Source organism: Brienomyrus brachyistius, unplaced genomic scaffold, assembly GCF_023856365.1.
Source record: "Brienomyrus brachyistius isolate T26 unplaced genomic scaffold, BBRACH_0.4 scaffold146, whole genome shotgun sequence".
Classification (NCBI taxonomy): Eukaryota; Metazoa; Chordata; class Actinopteri; order Osteoglossiformes; family Mormyridae; genus Brienomyrus; species Brienomyrus brachyistius.
Genome location: NW_026042421.1, coordinates 115,313 through 128,394, shown reverse-complemented (window position 1 = coordinate 128,394; position 13,082 = coordinate 115,313). Strand labels below are relative to the sequence as shown.

Here is a 13,082-nt window from a genome sequence, read left to right as displayed (position 1 = left end):
AAGCAGCACGTGTTTCCCTGCTGTGTTAAGGTGGGCCTTAGAAACCCATAACGCACTAATGCAGCTCTGGATGGCGGGCTATGCGTCAGTAATGCTGTCAGAGAAGATTCACTCATTAGTCTGATGTGAACTTAATCAGATTATGGGTCCTTTTTAGTCGCAGAATACAACATAATCCATGGCAAATGGACATCGGTGCCGTCTTTATGATGTTATGCTGACAGTGCCTTTAATCCCACCCCCCACCCCCCACCAATCCCTTTCCCAACTTCATGTTGTCTCTTAATCCTGTATGTTTCAGTAATATGAAGACGGAATTTCAGTATTCTCTGTTGCGGTTGTTTTATTTTTATCTCGCGAGTTTCATGCATTTTTAAGAACCGCGCAGAACATCAGTTAACTCTGTGCTGCTGGAATCCTGAGGATTGCCTTGATGGGTAGTGTAGGAGTTGAAGGATTTGCGTAGTCAGATTTAATTTTTTAAAAAGGAAATCTATTAAAAAGTAACATGCAAAGTAGTTTATTATTATTATTTTTTTTTTTTTTTTACATAAGAATTTCAAGAGAAACTGAGAGCCTCGTTTTAATGGGCTTGTCTGGTAAAGTTAGTTTGACACTTGTACTGCATGTATTATTAAACATTTATCTATCCATCCATCCATCCATCCCGGCTCCGTCAACATGCAAACTTCAGTAATTCAAAACACTTAGTATTGAGCTTCCATTGTGAGCCTTAGCAGCCAATAAACAAACCGCCAATAATGAATATCACAGGCTTTGGTGATGGACACAGACTTCCAGACACGCCCCATATTCCTGACGCATTCCTCACCATGACCCTGTCTACTTCACATTCGCAGCCCAATATTTCATTCAAACTGGAGTTCGAAAGCTTGTTGGAGCCGAATGGACAATTTTAAAGACCAACATGGCAGAAAATTCAGTTCTGAAAGAAAGGAAGTTTCGATTTTTAATGAACTTATGAGATGCAGCAGAGATTCATCTTACCCTCAGTAATCTTTAGTTATAGCTTTCAGGGACTGGGATATAGATAATTTAGAAATGTGCTGCTTTTTAAAACACTAAGTAGGATTCCAATACTTTTCCAAGACACGGTATAATAGTATAATGTATTGTTGGTGCGCTGTGGGAGGGAGGTGCTGTCCTGGCAGGGGAGACAGGTGACTGAAACCTTTTGTAGCGATTTGTTCCGCCTGTCTGTTGGGCAGAATTTAGTTTGCTCTCTTTGTGCTTCCAGTAAATCTAGGTCCCGTTCCCATCATACCAGCAAGTCCGTGCAGGGTGGATCTCTGGCTAATCTCTTTTGTTGTTTGATTCCCTCCACGGAGGAAAAAAAAAAGAACTCGAGGTCACCTGCGGTTCCGAACCACATCTCCAGCAGGTCAGTGATCTCAGAGTAGCACATGCCGTTTATAAGCCAAAAGAAAAATGGTTGAAAAGTACGACACCTGTGTTATTCTATTTTGGTATTTAAGTGACAGAATTCCACTAAAGGTGAATTAAAAACTTGCTTAATTTATTGAGAAATGCTGAAGAAGTAAATGAACAAAGGATGAGAGAAGCTGCTGGAATCTGAAGCAGACATGATGCAGGTTCGAAACTGCACAGTTTTGATCTGGAATATGGGACACAATCCACATTATAAGCACTGAGCTAAATGCCAAGTTTTAAATGGCTATTTATCTATTACAACCATTGTTTCAGTGAAAGTTGTATGCAGATGTTTATTACTTAGTAATAAGGCAATATTTGGCTCAACTATGGTTTGTCTGTTACTAATGAAATAAACTTTTCCTATATATAGAGACACAGGACTTTTCTCACTTCTGATCTAAACCATAATTTAGTCTGTTCTTATTTAACATGACACTATAATAAAAATACATCCGAAGTTAAAAATCCTGGAAGACTGCGTCAAATAGAGCAGCAGAGCACCGCCCCCAAACAGCCTCTGTGGGGCAGCAGTGAGCTCAGGGTGCATCCCCCCCCCAGGAGGCAGTGTTAGGAAGAGCAGGCTGCTGTGGGACTTGCTGGTGACCCCAGGGACTTGGTCTTGCCGTTGTCCTCTAAGGCCTGGGCGAAAAGGGCAGGGTTACGGCTGGAGTGCCGCTGGCGTCTCACAAAGGGAAAGACACTGGGGCATGATGGGAAGGAGAACATGTTAGCGTTCCGCTAACACTTGTGGCACTGCCTTTTCTAAGTCAGCCATGTTGGAAAATCCTTGACTACCGTGGAATTACAAACAGAAACTGGAGAGCATCACAGGGGACGCAAAAGCAATTAACATTACAGAACTCTGTGTAGTCTTAGTGACGAAGCTAAGCTGAAGCCAGCAGTTCACACTAAGCCCAAAAATCCCTGGAATTAATCGTTAACAACCCCAGAAACAGAACCTGTGTGTATCCCACACCAATATGAGTCTTATCCCCTTATATAAAATACATGGAATATATTACAGAAAGACCCCTTTTATAGAAGATAATAGTTTTACCTTTTTTTGGTCTCTTGTGGTTCTATGGCTCTAGCCAGCATGTTTTTGTAGAGATCGGACTTTAAATAGCGGGCGTAGGAGTCCTGAGGGTGAGAGGAGAGGCCGAGAGCCCGTTTTAATGAAGCTGTCATCCACTTTCATGGCTGTGCACAGTTAATGCTCCTACCTTCTTCATCAGGAAATAGATGTGCATCTGGGCGTCATCCAGGACAAAACGATGTGGGCTTTTCATGCCCTGCAGGGTCTTCTCCATGGTCTTGCTGTCCACGTTTACCCACTTGCTGGCTCCCGGGGCCAGGAACTGCCTGGGGGGAAGGAAGTGATGAGCCTGAGCTTTGCAGTCCCACTGGGAGTAAGCAAGTGCCACATCAGGGCCTGCTCTAAATTCAACTGGGATGCAAACTGTCCCACTGGGCCACAAGGTCGCACTCACTTGTAGACCTCTTCCACCTTCTGCGGGATCGTAGCGCTCTCGCCGTGCCGGATGTCCTCACAGGCCTCCCAGAAACAGAGGTTCTCCACTGTGAATGAAACAGCGCATGCATCAGCTACCTGCAGGAGGCGCTCATCACGATGCCAATATGGAGGAGAATTGCCTTTCATAGAGGGATCATGATTATTAATTTAGCAGATGCTAGATCCTATTTTTTTTTTTTTTTGAGAGGGCAGGGTCAGTCAGTCCCTGGAGTAACTGATCGACGGCCCAATAGTGAGGTCACTCAGCTGACTCTGGGATTTGAGCTGATGACCTCCTGCAATGAATCCCAATCTGCTGAGTCACACACTGCCCAAATAGGCCCGCAGTGATCAAATAATGAATATGATTCTTACTTGCTGACGATGCCTCCATGAAGCTGATCTACTTGGGCGGGGGGGTCTACATGCTGCTCACCACTGAACTCCTTCTCCAGGTACTCCCTGAACTTGCACCGTCCCAGAGGGTCCCTAAGGAGCTCCGTGAAGCCGAACCCCCATCGTTCCACCCGCAGCTTGGTGGGTGTCTCCACCCTGCACCAGGAGGCGTGGAAGTGAAGAGACGACAGTCACCTCTGGGGGTGTGGCCCTGAAGAGGCAGGATGGGGCGCGGTAACGCACACTCACATGTCGGCATTCAGCGTCCAGAGTGCCGTGTCATCTGTTATCCAGGGGTTGCTGGGGGGGCAGCCTTGCATCATGGGGTCATGGTTCAGGTACTGCTCGCTGAACTTAAGGAAGCTGAACACAGAAGACCAGCCATTCCCAGTTTTAGTCCTACTTTCTATAATCCTTGCAAGTCATCAAATATTCAGGTTCAATGCTGGCATATTCCAGCAAACTGGAGCTCGAAATGGTGACGAAATGATTATACGTCATTGAACCCTATAAGGAAATTCTCTTTTCATCTCCTCCATCTTGCTCTCCATAGGTGAGAGAAAGCTTGGTAGCAAAGGGCAGCTGCCCGTAGAGGCTCCCAGGAACCTGGGGGTTAAGGGCCTTGTTCAAGGACCCACAAGTGTGCTGAAGCCAGGCTTGAACCGGCGACCTTCTGATCAATATTAAGTAATTATTTGCAGTTAAATACAGTTCAATTCAGTTTAATAGTCAACCGGTTTCAATATTAGTTAGGCATCATTAATCCAGGATATGTGTGACTCTGAGATTTATGGTGAAAGATGGATGGGCAGATGGACGAAAGAACGAAATAACGAGGTTAGATTTTCACAAAGAGCAGTCCCCAGCATTTTTGTCAGAATTAACATGAAATAGATCCCCCCCCCCCACCAATCAGAGGCACAGTATACAGAATACCCAGAGATATCCCCCAGTTAGGGACTAATGTGGACTGGTGTCGAACCAGTGGTCCCCCAGCTATGCTGGGACTGAGGCTGAATCACAGGTGTTGGGGGGGGGTAGGTGGGGGAGGCTGTTATCCAACCTTTCCAGGCAGATGGAGGACTTGACCCTCGAGCGGCCCAGGGATTTCCTGATGTGTTCAATCTGGTGTCGGGAGCCATGAAAAATCACACGGGGAATATAAGAGTCAGAAAAAAGGCACAGCATGGTACACATCCAAGCCCTGATAAGAGCCATGCTGTTGTACCTTTAAACAGAATTTGTCAATATCTGAGAGCCAACAAAAGAAAACGACAACACAGATGTAGATCCTTCCGAAGCAATTTTCTTATGACAGCATTCTTAAGAGCCCACTTAATCACCCTCTTTGGTTGTTCTTGGCAACCATCCCATCAGCTGAAATAGGTTCACTCTAAATTCTTTCAGGCTTACCTCTCTTTTGTAGTAGTCCGCGTTCTGTTCTGTAAAGAAGGAAGAAACAAAACCGTCTCTAAACATGATATAAGCCACATGTTTATGGGAGTTTTACTTGCGCAAAAATGTTCTGAGGGCACAAGGTTCATTGGTTCAGAGAGATAACCAATCAGACTGTAGAAGTGGTGGATACAGGCAACTAGAGGAGGGGGGGGGGTCAACCAATCAGATGTCTTGTTCCTGCCTCCTCTAGTTCCTTAGACCCACCTCCTCTACAATCTAATTGGTTATCTCTCTGAACCAATCATTTTTCCTTCTGCCCTCAGAACATTTTTGTGAGGGTAAAACTCCCACGAGCGAATCACATGCAAGGAATCAGACAGTAGGAATTCTGCTCACACTCAGCTCCTGGCTTTACTAAGCAGACATCCAGTCTAGAAACCATGAATAATATAGCACTATTACGAGTATGTATTGTGGGACTGCTGACGTACTTACGTTAGCATGGAAAACGAGAGCAGGAAGTGAGGAAGAAGTGAGACAGAAAGATGAGCACAACGAAGTGCTGTCACACTCACACACGAGCTTCCCTCGGATGCCCTCCCACCAAAAACACTGATTATCACTTCACTTCCTTGGGTAATTTGGGGGCCCAAGGCAACAGCCTATTCTGCCTATAGCTGCCATATATATATAGATATTAATATACATATTTTTTCTTCATGACTTTGATCTTATCTAGGCCCCGAGCGGCTCTCTTGTTTGCCCGGATCCGGTCCTGTGACTGACAGAGGCGATAAACAGCAGGTACTGGCATTACGGAAAAAATGTATATGCTTAATAAAAAGCTCAGACCAGCTGGACTCGGGAGTTGTGCCGGTTCCTTCGCTCAGGGCCTTGTTCTTGAACGCTGAATGTTCCCGGCTGCAGAAAATCAGAGGGTGAGAAATCCTTAGCTGAACTTCAGATGAAGAGTGAGCTCGTTTCTCTCAAGCAGACTGACGCCGGTCTAACGCTGCATTAATACCCCTTAGCACTACTGGTCACATTTCCCATGATGCCACTGGGTACAGCCCATGGCGACACTGCCCAGTAGGGGACAGTGTGACAGCTTTCCAAAAGGACCATTCGGTCCTGGAGGGCCAGTCGGTGACACAGTATCCATGATCAGGACTGGGGTACCCTGCTTTACAGAATAAACTAACCAAATGTCGATACTGAATGCAATCTGATTTAACATGGTTTCCTTAAATCCCAATTAAAGTGCTTCAGATCAGCTCAGGACTTAACAGCAGAGAGACTATTTGGCAAATTATTACGCTGCTATTTGCAATTACATCCATTATCTCTCCGCTAACATGCAGCATTAAGCCTGAGCCGCAGGAATAGAGGTCAGATAATGGATCCGGTATTCCGGAGGTGGGATCCTCTTCCAGCTCGTTTAAAAGGCCCAACAAGTGGGGGGGTGGTGGGGGGGGAGACGCAAACACAGCATGTCTGCATTTTAGCTTCAGGCCGTCTCCCAGTCCCTTCGCACTCCTCTCTCCCAGATCCAAGCATCACCAGTCTTAGCGATGCGTCTCGTGTTTCTCGGGCAAAGAGAAAGGAGGCAGGAAGCGGCCATTTTGTCATTTGCTGGTTTTAATCCCCCCCCCCCCCCCCAGCTTCCCCCGTCCACCTGGCCGTACCAGAGTGCAGAGCGTCCCTGCCTTTTAAACACGAGCAGCACCTGACTGGGGGGCCCTACGCTGCGTGGTTTTTGGCTCAACTGTGTTTCCGTCTAATTGGCGTCAAAACGGTGGGTTTCATCAATGAAGGTGGTGTGTGGCTGAGCGGGTTGGCAGTCGCCGCCTATGACTGGAAGGTTGCCGGTTTAAATCCCACAGTCAGCAGAGTGACATCACCACTGGACCCCTGAGAGAAGTCCCTAAACCCCCAACTGCTCTAGTCTCAATAAAAGGTACATCTGCAAAATAAGCTGAATTTAGGATGTGATCCGCAGCTGCGTGGCTGCCATTCCCACCTCCTGATGCCGCCCCGGATGGGGATAATGGCCCACATAAACGCTAATGCTTATTAGCCCTGAGAGATGCTGCGCACCCAGCAGAAAGGGGCCCTAGTGACGGCCGGGATTAAGCCAGATACACACCACACTCTGCTCCTGTCCCACACTTTCATTCTCCACTCTCCTGTGTTATTCATGAACTCCAAATTACACTCAGCGAGGGTGCAATTGCTCATTCCCGCAGCCTGCTGTCCTGTCTGTCTTCTGAAAGCTCTCGTCCCACAGAACATAGGCTTCTTCCCAGCTAAGTAAATATTTCATGATCACACTGAAGCAGTAGTGGGTTATCAGGCCTGAAGTGATATATTCCTCCCCCACAAAGTATGCATGGAGACACTCTGTGTGTCTTACTTAACGAAGATAAAACTCCCCCCCCCCCCCCGTGAATTTTGCTGAGCTCAATGCTCTGGAGATGACGGAGATCGAAAATTATACCGGAAATGTTCCATATGTCCTTACAGATGTTTCCTTTGCCTTCCTTCATTGAACAAACCCGTTGTCGTGGGAGAGAACTGCACAACCCCCCAGCTCTCTGTGGGGGAATGGGACCCTGCCTATGCCTTCCTGCCAATCCTGCCAAGTTTCCCCTGTAAGTTGAAGGATCTCCTAACAGGCCTGCATGTAGATTAATGTCATACCCAGGACAAAGCAATTGCAGGTTAAGGCCCTTGCTGAAAGGCCCAACGGAGTAGAATCACTCTGGGCATTCACAGGATTTGAACCAACAACCTTCCACTTGCTTGCACAGATCCCTAGGCCCAGAGCCACCACTCTGCCCCACAACCTCAAAAAAATCCTAGAATCGCCCCCAGCCTTAGGCGATATTCGAGCTGCCAAGGTGCATTGAGTTCAGGTTTACCCAGTGTGTGCTTTACTCTAATCACAGCATACTGGGTTTTCGCCGGGGCAGATGTAGGGAGTCAGGGGTTTCGGGGGAGGTGCTTACTGGCGGTCTGTTGACGAGCCAGTAGGCCTGTTCCTGACATTCCAGCACGATGCGGTCCGCCTTGCGCCTCTGTTTGGCTGCCCTGGTAGGAGCAGAGCAGTCGATGGAGAGTCAGAAAGCATACTGGGTAATTAGCATATAGCGGTAATCACTGAACTGCAAGGTAGGGTTTTCATTTTTCTGTTTCCTTTTTCACTTAGAAATGGATTTCCGACTCTAGTGTTTAGGCTGAGGTCTGATTTAACAGATAGGAGGGAAATTATGACCACACACCATGTTACTTTTTAATTTAGGTAACATCATCATCCTCTTAAAACGAGATTTATTCATCCATTCTCATCTGTCCCCTTGTGTGCATTTATGAAATTGATTTCATAGCTCGATGCGACAGTATTCCCGGGCTGGGGTGGGGTTTACCTGAGCTGCTCCTTCGCCTGCATCACCACGAAGTCCCAGGTGTGGTTGATCCGTTTGTGCAACATGTTGTAGCTGTCCTGCGGAGACGATGTTTAAATGCGACATTGCCAGGTCGCACGGCTGGCTGCGTTGCTGCATGGGTTCACGTTATGACTCACAGGCCGAACCCCTCCCAGGATATCAGCTGGCAGTGTCGGATTCACAAACCCTCTTACTGATGAGAACCTAAAATGCGTTGACCCTGACGCAACATGGCGGCAAGTTGGTGGATGTCTATGTGCGATCCTACTATGTGCATAATTGGTGGGAGGTTTTCTTACACAAAAATGTTCTGAGGGCAGAAGGAAAAATGATTGGTTCGGATAGATAACCAATCAGATTGCAGAGGAGGCAGGACCAAGACATCTGATTGGTTGCTCCTGCCTCCTCTAGTTGCTCGGATCCACCTCATGTACAATCTAATTGGTTATCTCTCTGAACCAATCATTTTTCCTTCTACCCTCATAATATTTTGTGTAAGTAAAACTCCCATGAGCATTCAGCTATCACATGATCTCATCAAGCAATGCTTCAGACCAGCGAATAAGAATAGCATTGAAATGTACATAAATAAAAATGTTCTCTTACCTTTTCATAGTCTATCAGCTGCCCTTGCTTTCTGATATTCTTCTTAGTAAAATAAATCGCTTTAGAAGAGCAAAAGAAAGACATGGCAAGAAACTGTGTTTTTCTATTATTCTAGTAAAGGGAAGTAATGATGTAATAGGCGAGCACATGATTAATAATTGGTAATCACCGTAATCTAGCTCGGAGGCTGGCCACTGCTGAGAGCTCCAGAAGTACGGAGTCTAGCAAAAAGGAGATGCTGTCATTTGAAACTATTCAGAAGCAGCGTGACAAAGGTGCTTTGTGATTTAACATGTCAGGGACAAGGCGGGTGGAAGGCATTTTGCTACTTTAACTGGCATTGGTTCTCATACATCAGTGTTTCCCAATCCGGTCCTCGGCGACACACAGATGATCCACGTTTTTGCTCCCTCCCAGCTCCCTACCAGACAGTCTACGTTTTTGCACCCTCTCAGCTCTGGAGCCCGGACCAGATTGAGAAATACTGTCCTACACGGTAATTCCGCAGTCTCTCCAACGAATAGTTTCGATATGCGTGCCCCCCCACATGGCCACCACCCTCTCGCGCTGCCCTCCATCTGAAGAAACCGTGGTTTTAGGTTACCTGGAAGCGATACGGCGTCTCGTCGGGCCGCAGGACGAGCGTCCTGGGGTCCTTTAGGGGGTAAATGTAGCCGTGCTTCACGATCAGATTCCCCACATGAAGTGCCTCTGAAAACACACAAAGTGGTCACTCATTTCCACGTAAACTACTCAAAGCTCAAACAAATCCACTACTCGTAGCCCAGATTTAGGCATAGTAATTCTCTAAATTTTTGTCAGTGGAATACAGTAGAACACACGATAACTAGAAACTGAGTAGGCATATTATATTTTATTTTACGGTATAGCAAGTAACTGGAAAAAACGTTGACATGGTGCACAGAATAAGCCGCGGGGATGGTGCATTCCTCATTGGAACTATAATTAATTACGAGTAATTGGGACTTTCCACTTTCCGGCTGCCTCCGCGGCCATTGGCAGTCAGGCGCTCCCGGGGGTTTCAGCCCGGCGCAGCAACAGCGCTGCTAGGGGGAAGCCTAGTGTTTACAGGGAGGGGTAACTGCTTACCGGGGCAACAGGTTTTTTGCCCATTCAAGTCTGTTAATGCATCTGCCATCTACTGCCTAAAAGTCCCCTCCTTTCCATTCCGACTTCTTTTCCAATCTGGGCTGTAAATCAGGGAAATCTGCTCCCTTGCTATTTAAAACCTCATCTGCATCGCCCGGGAATTCAGGACAACAGCGTCTTGCAGAAGTGCATAATGAGGGAGACGGATAGCGATATTTCTCCAGGCATGACTGACTGCCTCTGGCTATCAGCGAAGTTTGCATCGGGACTATCAAACCGTACAGCTCAGCATGCGTAGCGGCGCGACTCGGGACTGGCCTACAGATTATTTGTACTAATAGCCTCTCAGCAGAAAGATAAATAATTCAGCAGATAAATTGACGCCAGGGGAAGAAAATCCCAAAAGCTTCAGGCGAATGGGGTGTCTATGTTATGGACAAGCTCAATTCTGACATTTATTAATTCACAGGCTCAGCAATATCAATGGAACAGAACATGCTTCTGTCAGACACGTGAATTGCATATGCTTACACATAAATGCAGCTAGGCTAATCTGTTGTATGGATGACAAATTCTATTACTTCATTTGTATTTATTATTCAAAAGACTCGTTTATTTCTGTTATTTTATTACAAAAAAAAAAAAACCTGATGACGTCTTTCGCCAGCAGGGGCGCCATCGTCGTCACGAAGGGAAAAAAACAATCGATTAACCTCACATAAGAGCACCAGGTAACGCTTCCCTACATACTTCTCGGCCCTACCTTCTTCCATGATGGAGTACTTCTGAATTAGCCACTCCACGATATCATTTCCTGGGAAGGCATAGCGAGGAAGGCATCTAGTTAGAGTCGAGAAATGCATTAAGCCGTCATAAATCAAAAACGCTGAACTCGATAAATAAATTACATAAATAAATATGAGCGCAAGGAGATCGATGACAGTCTTAATGCACAGGATTCCCGAAGACCGCCGATGTATGGGCTTTCCTGTGAAGGGCTTAAATGACCATTAGGACCCGGCCCCCGGGACACTGCACGGCCGGGTGTAAGACAACCCGGGCGGCACGAAAAATTATTTTTAAAAAGTAAAATATGTATCGTGCACCTGTCATCGCATGTGGAATCACTGTGATTAACAGTCTTTGATTCTTCATCTTTATCCCCATGTCGGGATCTTGCATCGCCACAATGACTTGTTCAATCTGGGATAAGAAGAATAGTCAAAATCGTGAAATCAAGGTGACGACAGACATAGTGAAAACGTTCAACCTAGTAATATAATAATTGCTTAATGTGTGATTTGATATGTAATCGTTATATTCATCATTAAATCACCGGAGAGACACACTCATATATTTAGGCATATATATAAGTAAACTACAAGGTTTTTCCTCTGACTATCTTAACTGCACGTCAAAGACGTTATCGGATATTCCCGACTACAGACTTTCGGTTTGATCATTTATTCGCGTTATTAATTCGGCTCCTGATTACATTAAACTAAACATGCTCAGATTGTTACAACCTTTGCTTGTCGGTTATTTTTGGGATCTTTCTGGATGGGCTCAAGGCGGGGTCTGTAAGCACAAGCAAACTGCCAGCACTTTTGTTTTACATGAAAATAGTTTGATGTCGGCCTATTGCGTTATTGTCTGGCTATAATTTGGAGGCAATATTAAACAATAGGCCCATATATTGTAAATATACATGTTGTGTTGTTTTGTTGTTATCACAAACGTATAGCCTGATCATAAATTTCATGGATACCTGGATGTTGTATGTTCCATTATATTTATGAATGAATGATTTATGTGAAGTCTGGCTTAGATTCGAGAATTAATCATATAGATTAAAAAAAGTTTTCATTTAAAACTTATCTCATATAATAAAATCCTCGTCCGAACGAACATATGTCAGAATGAAAAAACATTTAAATTATTTTTGTGATGCATCAGTATCAATAGCTACAACGTCATAACAGATATAGATATAATGCGGTTCATACTTTTGAAGTTGATGCGTATCTCCCGAAAAAAATCAACTCCAGAAGAGTCCGCGTCTGTAAATGCCTGAACTTCGGAATCGATCCTACCTTTGTTAGGCGCGGCATCTGTGTCTTGCAGCTGTTCCCTTGGATAAAGATGTTAATTGTCATGCTTACAGCATCTCGATCTCCGGCGTTTGTGAAGTTGGGATTGATGCTGTCCTGTGTTTTTTTTTTCCTTCCACACTTAAGCTCTGCTTGTTACTGCCCCATAGCGGAGCGCAAGTGAAACGGACTACCGGAGATTTGCACTGTTTTTCTGTTAGTGTGTATAATCAAAATATGACTCAGTTTGGCCAGTTAGAAAAATATGATAATAGAAAAGTATTCTTTTCCTCTCACTTTTTTTTCTTGATTTAATTACCGACTTCACGTACTTACACTGTGTCCCGTTGCACGATGTAATATTGCGAAACTATGATTTTGTGGCAGTGTTTTGTAAAGGAATTTTCCGTTTAATCATCGTCTTAGTATAAAGCTATATGGTTGTTCTGGTATCAGTGGACGTACATTATGTATTTTTTCTTCTCTTGAGCACCATGGTCATGACATGAAGCTCAGTCATTGATTACTCGCAAATGTTAGTAGTCATCCGCTGTTTATCTTGAAGATGTAAAAGTAGTGCGCGTACATCTCCTCGTTAGTATAGTGGTGAGTATCCCCGCCTGTCACGCGGGAGACCGGGGTTCGATTCCCCGACGGGGAGAGTCTGCATCTTTTTGCCTCGGTCTCAAAAGGCACCAAGCTAGAACCGGCCCCGTGTTAGTGGAAACGGGGCTTGTGACTTGTACTCATGCATAATATTCTGCGGGTCGCTCAGCAGCGCAGCATATGAAACTAGACTCGGATTGTAAGTGTGTGGTTTTGATAATTGATGTATGGATGGATGGATCCTTAATAAGAGATATAAACAATAAGGTCCAGTCGCCAACTAATCATGTAAAATACGTCATAAACTCATGGTTGTTAAACCCAGAATAAAAATGAAGACGTATAACTAGGAAAGTCAACTTGCACATTTCAATTTTGGTTCGATATAATCACGTTGTCCTTAACCCTCCAGTGCAGGAGGGGACGGTAATGCGCATCGAATGTTTCCGAACCTGTGTGTGA

General features: G+C 45.3%; 1 non-coding gene across 1 annotated transcript; it reads left to right on the top strand.

Moving 5' to 3' along the window:
* The first annotated feature begins 12,603 nt into the window (after positions 1 to 12,603).
* trnad-guc (transfer RNA aspartic acid (anticodon GUC)) lies at positions 12,604 to 12,675 on the top strand. Its single transcript has one exon. It is a non-coding gene; the product is annotated as a tRNA-Asp (tRNA).
* Positions 12,676 to 13,082: the final 407 nt, after the last annotated feature.